Here is a 10423-nt window from a genome sequence, read left to right as displayed (position 1 = left end):
GCTGAATGATCCTCCCAGTTTGGTATTGTCCAATCTCTGAAGGTGCTTTCCATACCTTTGTCCAGGACATTGTTGAAGATGATAAGCATTAACAACCCCTAAGTTACACCAGTAGTCTAGATACTGGTGAAGAATGTGCCACAAACCATACAGTCCAGTGGTCCAGCCAGTTTTTCACCCACAATGTAGTTCACCCATCCAATTATACTGATCTTTTTCTTCTTGGGATAGTGTTTCTCTCCCTAGGCTCTGCCACTAAGTTTTATTTTTATTAGGAAGCCTGATGGTAGATCTTGCCTATGAAAAAGACTTTGTGCATGTTGGTCTTTTACACATCCCTCATCATAGAACTGACTGCTTCATTCTCAGTGAACCCACATTGTCTTTCTGTTTTCCTTTTGTAACCCATTCTTGTGGTTTAACTTGGCAGGCAGCTAAGCACCGTACAGTAGTTCATTCCCTCCTCCCCCACAGACACATACAAATCCACCCCAGTGGGATGGAGGAGAGAATTAGAAAAAAAAGGTGACACTCGTAGGTTGAGATAAAAACAGTTTAATAGGACAAAAAATTAAAGGAACAATAATAATTATTATGACAATAAAAGAATATACAAAACAAGTGATGCACAATGCAATTATTCACCACACACAAATCAATGCCCATCCCATCCCAGAGAAGTAATAGCACACCCCATACTGGATAATTTCCCCCTGATTTTATTGTTCACCATGATGCCATATGGTATGGAACATCCCTCTGGCCAGCCTGGGCCAGCTGTCCTGGCTGTGACCCCTTGAGCTTCTTGTGCACCCCCAGACTCCTTGATGGCAGGGCAGCATGAGAAGCTGAAGAGTCCTTGACTTAGAGTAAGTACTGTTCTGCAACATCTAAAATATTGGTGTGTTATCAATAGTATTCTCATCCTAAATTCAAAACATGGCACCATACCAGCTACTAGGAAGAAAATTAACTCTGTTCCAGCTGAAACCAGTGAAAGGGCAACAAGTCCCTCTTGTCTTTCACATACCTCCACAGTTTCAAATCTACTTAATCTTTATTTTCCTAATTATATTCTCATATTCCTGAACAGTGTTTTTGCATTCTTGCTGTACAGCCTGTTTGTTCTTTCACCTCCTCCAGGCTTCTCTTTTGTATTTAAACTGCCAGGAATTCTCCATTCAGCCAGCATGGCCTTCTGCCACTTCTGCTCTGTTTCCTTCAGAAATTATGTTTAAAATGTAATTTTTCATATCCATTATGAGGCTGTCCTTGATGATCAGCTAGCTATTCTGGGCCCATTTCTTCTTCAGAAAAGTATACCAGGGTGTAATTCTTACCAGTTTCCAAAATAAACTGAGATCAACTTTCCCACAATCTGTGAGCTTTGTTCTGCTACTTCCTTGACTCATTTGCTTCAGAAAATTACGGTCTTCAAATCACGACAGCCAAGTGGCTTTCAATGAATCATCAGCTCTCTGAGCAATTCTAACTTATTCATGAGTACCTGATCTAGCAGAGCACCTCCTATAACTAGCCCATCCAACTTGTACATCAAAGAGCTGCTGCCTGACATGCCAAAAATATGTACTGCTTTTGCACCCTACTGTGCTGCTCTCTGAGCAGATGTTGGGATGGTAGAAGAGTCCACTATCAGAATCAATAGGACTTCTGTCTTTTTTTACTTTTTCCTTTTTTACTTTTTTTTTTTTTTTTTCTGTGCAAACTGGCATATAGGTTTGATTAACTTTTCTTTAAAATATGCTTTTAGAATTAAAAATAAAAAATAAAAAATAATCAGACCAACTATAAGATTATTTCAAATTATTACAAATAAAACAATCAACAAGAATATGAGATCTGATCATCTGTATATTAAAATCCTGGCAATGTCTACCTTAGACATGTCTTTCCCATTGTCAGCTCCCTGATAAGGGTTGAAAAAATGCTTTGCTTCTGAACACAGTATTCTGAGCTTAAGATCTGTATTAAAATATGTATAATATGCCACAGTAAGAGAGCAAAAAAGTGGAAGACATCTCTATAATAGCAGGAAAGTTTTTAGGTGTCTATGACAGTATTTTGTGGCCTCCAAAGGGAGAATAAAGGTCCAAATTCTTCTTTTGTTAGAGCTTAAGTTGTGGAACTCCTGATAAGATTCATTTCTGATTGTGTTTCAAACTGCATTATATGGTGACATTTTTACCTGCTTGAACAGGCTCAGACCAAAAAGTGAATGCCTGTCAGAATCTTACAGTCTGGTACTTCAACAGGGTGAAGAAACCTGGAAAGTTAAAATTGATCTGTGTGGTCTCTGGAGTAAACCTAAAATTGTGAATATCACAAGGCACTTGAGGAACAGTTAATTTGTCTTGAACACTGTGAGGGAAAATTAGAAAGATGGTACAAACTGTATACACTTCTCAGTGTCCAAAAGTATTATTCCTTTCCATTTACCCTGATACTTGTGCTATTCGTGCTTCATCCATGATATCAACATTGCTAATAAGCAAAAATCTGCTTCAACCCCAAAGAAGGACATGAGGTTCCAGAGTAGTCTGCTACAACAGCTATTGGATTATTCTCGCAATGATTTGCATTGCAAGGTTCTCTACCTGTAAATAAAAAAAAAAAAAAAAAAAAAAAAAAAAAGGTAACCCAGAAGAATCTTCTTTGGAGGATTTCTGCTGATACAAAACAAATCACAAATTTATAGCAGAAACATTCACTTTATGGATTTTTTTTTTTTTTTTTTTGAATATTTGCTCTCTAACCATCAGGTCCTCATTGACTTTCTCTCCTTCTTCAATAGCAATGGAAAATAAATAACTCAAACCAGATGCCAGATGTACTAAGTATTGCAGACTACTAGTGTTTTGGTTTTTTTTGTGCTTTGTTTTTTTGGTTGGTTGGTTGATTTTTTAGGGAGGAGTGGGGGAGTAGTTTGGTTGACAATCGTCAGTGGAGAATTTTGTAATCATTTGAGCTCTCTTTCTTTTATCTGATTTCTTTTGCTGCTCCAAAATTAACTGTTGAATCTTAGTCATGGACTGTTATTTACGAAGTTCCTGTAAGGAAGAATTCTGCAAGAGACCTCCATTTGCTAATGCTTTCTATTTCCTTTAAAGCACAGCAAGGCATAAGTTATACATAAGGGAGAGGACAAGGTAGAGTTTACTTTAGCATGTGCAGGATATGTTACTTTGAGTGGTGCACCTAACTTTTTTTTTTTTTTTTTTAAGGTACTCATGCACTTATGTTTACTCTTGCGAAAAAGCATCACAAACAAGAAACTAGCATTTACATTAATTTCGGTTCACCAATGATCACATGCAAAAAGTTATTCAAAGTGACAAAACTCAGGTGTTCAGAGCATTTATATTTTTAAATTACTTTATTATTCAGATACATCAAGAAAGCACAAGTAGAGTTGAAAAACAAACAGAAAAAAAAAAAAAAAAAGTGTCCAGGGAGCTGGGCAGTGGACGAAATATTTCAGGATTAACATCTTGTTTCCAGCTCAGGAGCTGGCCAGTTACATGAATCACTTGACCTCATTTTGCCTTGAACTCATGTCTCTATTGCAAAATAGCTACCTTCACAAATAGCAGACTTGGAAACCTTTAGCTGTTAGTAGGATACTATGAAACAATACCAATCATTCAAGATGAACAGGCACTATTTTCAAAGGAAAATATTTTTGGGATTGTTAAAAATAATCCCAGCCGTATGGGAAAGCAAGAAGACAAAACAGAGTCCTTATATCCCCATCAGATTGGGGAAAGCAGATGAAGTCTGGGGGTGATTCATCATGGGTTAAAGTTGTCAGTGACATGATGGAGATGTGTTTGCAGGAGGTCTTAAGTGTGGAAAGTCTGCTGTGTGTAAACTGTTCCCATAAGGAAGGATTCCATGTTCATTTTGCAGTACTGGAGAGCATCCAGACTACCCCAGATTTCTGAGACATTGGAGGGAGTGGCATGCTGGACTCACAGCAAAAGGGGAACATGGGATGGGAAGGAAGAGATTCATCTCAACTTGAATCATCTAAAGTTTAGGCTTTGACTATAACTAATCTGCTAGGCTTCTGCTATAGTAAATACCATGAGACTAGTACTTCCAGACAGAGACTCTGAGAATTTGTTTTTGGGTAGTTGAATAACTTACACTAATTTTCTTATGGTGAAAGTTGGGTGAGATGAACTGCAGTGGGTGTAAACATTTTAGAAGCTAACTAGAATGCTTCTGTATTCAGTCATGGTGGCAATGGGGTAAGATTTTTGTGAGGATAAGCTGTTTTGACAGGAACTTCAATGAAGTATTACTAAAGTTCAAATGATATGATAAAGTGTTATATGATATGATATGATATGATATGATAAAGTGTTATATGATAAAGTTCAAATAAAATATTTCTCAAGTCATTGTAATGATATTTTAAATTCATAAGTAATGCAAATAAAATGGCATTTGTAACAAATGAAATTAGGTTCACCATAAGCATAATGAAATATGTGCATATTGAATTACATTCCAAATGGAGATTTTTAAGGATAACATCTTCTATCTCCTCTTTTACATCTGTTGGGCACCTGGTTTGGTTTTGCCGAAGAGTTTGTATGTAGAGAAAAAATAAAAAAAAAATTGTCCTATGAAAACTCTTTAACGACAAGAATTATTAGAGTTGCCTTAGAGTTAGTGTTTAAGTGAACATGTGATGTTAGAAACAATATTAGTGTGATTGGTCAGTCTGACAAGAAAAAATGAACTGCCAAGTAATTAAGCTTTTAAGTAATCAATCTCAATCTAATTTCATGGTCAACACTTTCTTTTGCCTGTTTTACTATTTTGTACAGTTTTGGTTCACATATGATTTTCTGGGTTGCATCTTGTTGGCAGCTCATAGTAAATTTAGGAGCTTGTCTTGCTTAATTACTCTAATGGGTAAATGATCACTATAATAGCAGATTTTTTTAAGAATTATTTCTAGACTGGACGATGTTGTATTTTGTGTAATTTCATTTTGTACATTTTCTATTCCCTAGTCTTCAACGATAGTCTCTGGTGTCCTTGGTATTAATAGTGGAGGATATTTTTTGACGCTTATAAGGTCAACATACAGAATCAGTATACAAAAAATTCTTGTTCCAGCTCATAACTTACTGAAACAGTTGTTCAAGATGTCATCTGTGAAGTCTTTTTTTTTTTTTTTTTTTTTTTTTTTTTCCAGTGGAGTTTGTAGTGACACAGATGAATTTGCTCAAACAATGGCAGAAGAGATCCATCATATGTTGAGATTCAACAAGGTTAATTGCTGGGTCCTGCACTTGGGTCACAACAACCCCATGCAAAGCTACAGGCTGGGGGAAGAGTGTCTGGAAAGCTGCCTGGCAGAAAGTGACTGGGAGTATTGGTTCAATAGCCAGCTGAATATGAGCCAGCAGTGTACTCAGTTGGCCAAGAAGGCCAACAGCCTCCTGCCTTGAGTACTGTGTTCAGTTTTGGGCCCCTCACTACAAGAAGGACATCGAGGTGCTAGAACATGTACAAAGCAGGACAATGAAGCTGGTGAAGGTTTGGAGCACAAGTCTTATGAGGAGTGGCTGAGAGAGCTTGGGTTGTTTAGCTTGGAGAAAAGAAGGCTTGGGAGAGACCTTACTGTACTTTACAATTACATTAAAGGAGACTATAGTGAGGTGGAGTTCGGTTTCTTCTCCTAAGCACCAAGTGATAAGACAAGAAGAAAAGGCCTTAAGTTGTGCCAGGGGATGTTTAAGTTGGATACTAGGAAAAATGTTTTCACTGAAAGGGTTGTGAAGCATTGGAACAGGCTGCTCAGGGAAGAGGTTAAGTCACCATCCCTGGAGGTCTTCAAAAAACATATAGAGTTTAGTGGCATTGTTTAATGGTGGAATTGACATTGCCAGGTTGAAGGTTGGAGTAAATGATCTTAGATGTCTTTTCCAACTTGAATTATTCTATGATTCTATATGTCTATGCGTAGGCTTGCATACTTTTATGTTTTAATCCAATATTTTGTCATATTCTTTTGGATGCATGCACATATGGAAATATTATTGTTTCTCTATGAGCCACTACTATGTGAATACCCACACGTGGAATATTATTTAAATTGTAAATATTTATATTAATAAAGCATCCTGTAAACAACAGTTAATGTGTTTGAGGCATTAACAGTTTGAGGCATTGAGAACCTGATCTCCTTCTATGACCAAGTGATGCGCTTGGTGGATGAGGGGAAGGCTGTGGATGTGATCTACCTTGACTTCAGTAAGGCTTTTGACACCGTTTCCCACAACATTCTCCTCAAGAAACTGGCTGCTCGTGGCTTGGACTGGCGTACGCTTCGTTGGGTTAAAAACTGGCTGGATGGCCGGGCCCAAAGAGTTGTGGTGAATGGAGTCAAATCCAGTTGGAGGCTGGTTACTAGTGGAGTCCCCCAGGGCTCAGTGCTGGGGCCGGTCCTCTTAAATATCTTTATCGATGACCTGGATGAGGGGATCGAGTGCACCCTCAGTAAGTTTGCAGATGACACCAAGTTAGGTGCGTGTGTCAATCTGCTCGAGGGAAGGAAGGCTCTGCAGGAGGATCTGGATAGGCTGGACCGATGGGCTGAGGTCAACTGTATGAAGTTCAACAAGGCCAAGTGCCGGGTCCTGCACCTGGGGCGCAACAACCCCAAGCAGCGCTACAGGCTGGGAGATGAGTGGTTGGAAAGCTGCCTGGCCGAGAAGGACCTGGGAATACTGGTTGATAGGCAGCTGAATACGAGCCAGCAGTGTGCTCAGGTGGCCAAGAAGGCCAACAGCATCCTGGCTTGTATAAGAAGCAGTGTGGCCAGCAGGTCTAGGAAGGTGATTGTCCCCCTGTACTCGGCTCTGGTGAGGCCACACCTCGAGTACTGTGTTCACTTTTGGGCCCCTCGCTACAAGAAGGACATGGAGGTGCTCGAGAGAGTCCAGAGAAGGGCGACAAGGCTGGTGTGGGGTCTGGAGAACAAGTCTTATGAGGAGCAGCTGAGGGAGCTGGGGTTGTTTAGCCTGGAGAAGAGGAGGCTCAGGGGAGACCTCATCGCTCTCTATAGGTACCTTAAAGGAGGCTGTAGCGAGGTGGGGGTTGGTCTATTCTCCCACATGCCTGGTGACAGGACGAGGGGGAATGGGCTCAAGTTGTGCCAGGGGAGGTTTAGGTTGGATATTAGGAAGAACTTCTTTACTGAAAGGGTTGTTAGGCATTGGAATGGACTGCCCAGGGAAGTGGTTGAGTCGCCATCCCTGGAGGTCTTTAAAAGACGTTTAGATGTAGTCCTTAGTGATATGGTTTAGTGGAGGTCTTGTTAGTGTTAGGACAGAGGTTGGACTAGATGATCTTGGAGGTCTCTTCCAACCTAGACAATTCTGTGATTCTGTGATTCTGTGATTATTATCCACTGATACCCTGCTCTGGTCTCTGCTGTTGGAGAGTTTATTGAAGTAATGATGGTTCCTAATTTTATTTATCAGTATTTGCTCTTAGTGTTATATAGAATTATAGAATAGTGTGGGAGACCATGTCAAAGGCCTTGCTGAAGTCTAGGTAGACTACAACAACAGCTTCTCCCTCATCCACCAGGCGAGTCACCCAGTCATAGAATGACATGAAGTTGGTCAGGCAGGACTTGCCTTTCATGAACCCATGCTAACTAGGTCTGATCCCCCAGTTGCCCCGCATACCGCATATGCTGCATGGTTTCATTCAAGATGACCTTTTCCATCACTTTTCCTGGCACTGAAGTCAGGCTGACAGGCCTGTAGTTCCCCAGCTCCTCCTTACGACCCTTCTTATAGATAGGCATCACATTAGACAGTCTCCAGTCATCCAAGACCTCTCCGAAAGCAGCCCAGCAATCACATCCGCCAACTCCCTCAGTAGCCTTGGGTGGATCCCATCTGGCCCCATGGATTTGTGACAGTCCAGGTGGAGCAGCAGGTCTCTAACTGTTTCCACCTGAACTGTGGGGGTTTCTTCTGCTCCCCATCTCAGACTTCCAGGTCAGGAGGCCGAGTATGCCAAGGATAAGTGGTCTGACTAGTAAAGACAGAGGTAAAGAAGGCATTAAGAACCTCAGACTTTTCCTTATCCTCAGTAGTCATGTTTCCCCTCTGTGTCCACTTAAGAATGGAGATTCTCCTTGACCCTCTTCTTACCGCTAATATATTCATAAAAAATAAAAAAATAAAAAATAAAAAAAATTATCCTTGACCATAGTGGCCAGGTTGAGCTCTTGATGGGCTTTGGCCTTCCTAATTTTTTTCTCTGTATATGCTGGCAGCTTCCTTGTACTGTCCCTGAGTTGCCTGCCCCTTCTTCCACCAGACATAAACTTTCTTTTTCTCCTGGACACTCAACAAAAGTTCCCTGTTCAGCCACACCAGTCTTCTTCCCTGTTGGCTCATCTTATGGCATGAGGCGACAGACTGCTCCTGCGCCTTTAAGACTTCCTTCTTGAGGAGCGTCCAGACTTCTTGGACTCCTCTGCCCTTCAGGACTGACTCCCAAGGGACCCTCCCTAGCAGCATCCTGAACAGCTCAAAGTCTGCCCTCTGGCAGTCCAAGGTAGCAGTTTGATTGACCCCCCTCCTGACTTCACCTACTTTAGTGGTCACTCTGCACAAGACACTTCCTGACAACCCCTCTGGCGTGTTCACTATCCATCTGAGTCAGGAAGCTCTCTTCCATGCACTCCAGGAACCTCCTAGACTGCTTCCTCTGGGCTGTATTGTATTTCCAGCATATGTTCAAGAAGTTGAAGTCCCCCATGAGAACAAGCACTGGCAATTTCATGACTTCCACCAGCTGCTTATAGACCACCTCATCCATCTCTTCATCCTGGTTTAGCAGTTTATAACAGAACCCCACGAGGATGTCCGCCTTGCTGGCCAACCCCCTAATACTTATCCATAGGGACTCTACCGTATCATTCCCAACCCCGAGCTCAACAACATCAAAACACTCTCTAATATAGAGAGAGCCACACCACCACTCCTCCATTGTTGCCCGTCCTTTCTGAAGAGCCTGTAGGCATCCATTGCAGCACTCCAGTCATGGGAGTGGTCCCACCACATTTCCACCACATTTGAGTGATGGCAACTAGGTCATAGTTTGCCTGCTGCACAATGGCTTCCAGCTCTTGTGAGACCCCCACCTGGAATACTGCATGCAGGCCTGGGGCCCCCAGCACAAGAAGGATGTGGAGCTCTTGGAGTGGGTCCAGGGGAGGGCTGGAACACCTCTCCTATGAAGACAGGTTGAGGGAACTGGGTTTGTTAGCTTGGAGAAGAGAAGGCTCCAGGGAGACCTCATTGCGGCCTTCCAGTACTCGAAGGAAGTGTATAAACAGCAGGGGGAACGCCTGTTTATATGTGTTGATAGTGATAGGACAAGGGGGAATGGTTTTAAACTAAGACAGGGGAGATTTAGGTTAGAAATTAGGAGAAAGTTTTTCACTCAGAAGGTGGTGAGACACTGGAACAGGTTGCCCAGAGAGGTTGTGGATGCCCCATCCCTGAAGGCATTCAAGGCCAGGCCGGATACGGCTCTGGGCAGCCTGCTCTAGTGGTTGGCAACCCTGCCCAGAGCAGGGGGGTTGAAACTAGATGATCTTTAAGGTCCTTTTCAACCCAGGCCATTCTATGATTCTATGATTCTTCCTGTTTGTTGCCCATGCTGCGTTCATTAGTGTAGATGCACTTCATTTGCCCTGTTGCCCTCACCCCCAACCCTGGCATTGCTATATATGTAACTTTCATTGCCTTCAGATATCCTCTTGAGTCTTATGCATATTTCTGCCTACTGATATAATCTATTTGCTGTGGGTAAAGTGTTTCATACTTACCTAAGCAATCTATCCGTATATATTTTATGCTATCTATAGCTAAATCTTACTGTTTTTTGGACTCTGTGTATGATACAGAGAGTGGGTATAGACCCATATATGAAGTATTTTGTTTGTTTGTTTGTTTGTTTAAGAAAGAAAAACTATGCTAATTACTGTTGTGAAATATATCAATTTTTTTAATAAGCATTAATCCACTCTTTTTATGTTATAAAATATAGGTTTACCAATATTCTATTAGATAAATCTTACAAACTTTACAGTTAGGCACTTTCTTCTTCTTATTATTATTATTTTTACTTTTTTATAACTTTTGTTTGTTTGTTTGTTTTATTCTGGATCAAATGTAAAATGTAAAATCAAATAATCTCCTTCAACTTCTACTCCTCAGAGATCATATATTAGATCTGAATTTAAAGCATAAAATGCACATTGTCGTTTCAAAAATATTTTACACTTATCTGACAGGGTTAACCCATACTATTAAGAATTAATGTTAAAACAACCACATTTTCAAAGTGAATTTCA

The sequence above is a fragment of the Cygnus olor genome, chromosome 2, assembly GCF_009769625.2.
Source record: "Cygnus olor isolate bCygOlo1 chromosome 2, bCygOlo1.pri.v2, whole genome shotgun sequence".
In the NCBI taxonomy this organism is placed as follows: Eukaryota; Metazoa; Chordata; class Aves; order Anseriformes; family Anatidae; genus Cygnus; species Cygnus olor.
Note: the sequence above shows the minus strand (reverse complement) of the source record.